At 36.8% G+C, this 2,037-nt stretch overlaps 1 non-coding gene across 1 annotated transcript; it reads right to left on the bottom strand.

The window, feature by feature from the left end:
- Positions 1-471: 471 nt before the first annotated feature.
- Positions 472-592, bottom strand: LOC144223006 (U6atac minor spliceosomal RNA). The gene has a single exon (XR_013332519.1). It is a non-coding gene; the product is annotated as a U6atac minor spliceosomal RNA (small nuclear RNA).
- Positions 593-2,037: the final 1,445 nt, after the last annotated feature.

Here is a 2,037-nt window from a genome sequence, read left to right as displayed (position 1 = left end):
TTTTGGTTGGATATATACGTAGGAATTTAATTCCTGGGTCATACACATGGAGCTGTAGTAGATCATACCAACTATTCTGAAGTAGTTGTAGCAATTAATGCTCACTTGCCAGTATATGAATTCCAGTTGCTCTGTATCCTTACCAATACTTGGCATTTTCTGTCTTTAACATTCTAGTCATTCTGGTGAGTACATAGTAGTTTCTTCTCATGGGTTTCATTTTTGTATTTCCTTAAATAGTAGAGTTACCATATTTTCTTTCCTTTTTTGCCATTTCTATGTCCTCTTCTGTAAAGCGATGAGTTCCTTAAATATTCTGGATAGAATTCTTTTGTCAGATATATGTGTGGCAATAAGTTCTCCCACTCACTGCATTTTCTTTTGACTCTCTTAATTTTGTGTTTCAATGAAGAAAAAAAAATGTTAATTTTAATGCAGTTCGATATACCAATTGTATCTTCAATAATTAGTGTGATACCATGATGAGAGGCCACAGAGTGCATAGCAATACCTTAACCATGAGTGTGTTGCATTGGTAATTAGGACTTTCTCATCTTTTTCAAGAGTTCTAACCTCTCCTTTCATACAGCGCTCATTTAATAAGACTTTACCAGGAAAGGAGAAGACATAAATGATTATACCAAGTTGCCCACTTTGGGTCATCTTGAGGTATTACTAACAGAATGAGATAAGTCAGTAAGAAATGCCTGGTTAGGGATAAAGACAGTTTTGATTTGTGACACAGTGAGTTTGAGGTGTTTATGAGGCATTGAAATAGAAATTTCCAGTAGGCCTCAGATTTTCAGGGAGAGCGTGATTGTTGAATGGATGGAATTGGTTGAAATTACTGAGAGAAATTACTATAGATACAAGAACATGAATGGGAGAAGAACCTTAATATATACCTCCAGGTAGTGGTTGGAAGAGGATATTACAAATCTACATCTCCAATTGCCTGCTAGACATTTTTACCTAGAAGTCTTACCTAGAAGCCTCATTGTCACCTCATAACCAAGGCAGCTAGAACAGAACTCATCGTTCTCCCCTATTCCCGAGTCCCTTCCTCCCCTTTATTGGAGTTCATTTTTCTCCCATGGTGACCCCCCCCCCCCATGTCTTACAATCACTCAGACACCAAGCTTTAGAGTCAACAGTGACCCTTCATTCTTCTTCACCCTTTTGGTTAGTCATTAAGGGCTACTGTTGCTTTCATTCATTCCTTAATCTTATTTTCATTGACATTTCCTTAAACTATTTTAATGGTCTCTCAAATAGAGTCTCAAAGTTTGCCTTCTTACCTACTTTTTGTTTGCAAAGCAATGTTTTAGTTTTTTATTATTGAGCCAAGCCCTATGCCAAGTGCATTACATAAATATACTCTTTAATTTTCACATAATACCATGCGGAAACTGGGGGCTTAAGGTGTTTAAGTGACTTGCTGATGATCATAGAGAACCAGGTTCCAACTTACACACATGGGAATCTGGTCATCTGTTAACTTGTATCATTTTCTTCCTCCACACAACTACCACATTAATAGTCCTAAAGCCTTCATATTCCACCTCTTGTACATCTTTTTCCGACAATGAGATAAAGTGGTAAAAGGTTTTTGACCTTTTACCCTCTGTAATGCAAAGCCCTCTGTAATGTGTCTTCTACCCAAACTTTCATTAATCATCTGTTCTGGTAAAGCTGATGGGATCACATATCTTTCCCCACCTGTGTGATATACAATGTGTTAGAATTGTGTCTTATCTCACACTGTATCCCTAAAATGGTTACTCACCATCCCTTGAAATTTTTAATAACTATATGGCATCTCTCTGATGTAAACTGTAGTTACTTAAACCATTAATGGTGGGATGTTTTTGTGTGCCTGTCGTTCAAATTTTACTTTTTCCTTAAAGAATAAAGATGTTTCTTGGCATATAATTTTTTACTACCTTGGAATCTTAGAGTGGAGGATCCTCGTGAATCATTTAATCCAATACTTCAGTTCACAAGTGAGGAAATGACCTGCAGTGGTGATGTGCTCAA

The sequence above is a fragment of the Crocuta crocuta genome, unplaced genomic scaffold, assembly GCF_008692635.1.
Source record: "Crocuta crocuta isolate KB4526 unplaced genomic scaffold, BGI_CrCroc_1.0 scaffold30, whole genome shotgun sequence".
Taxonomy (NCBI): domain Eukaryota; kingdom Metazoa; phylum Chordata; class Mammalia; order Carnivora; family Hyaenidae; genus Crocuta; species Crocuta crocuta.
This window is presented reverse-complemented; position numbering and strand designations above follow the sequence as displayed.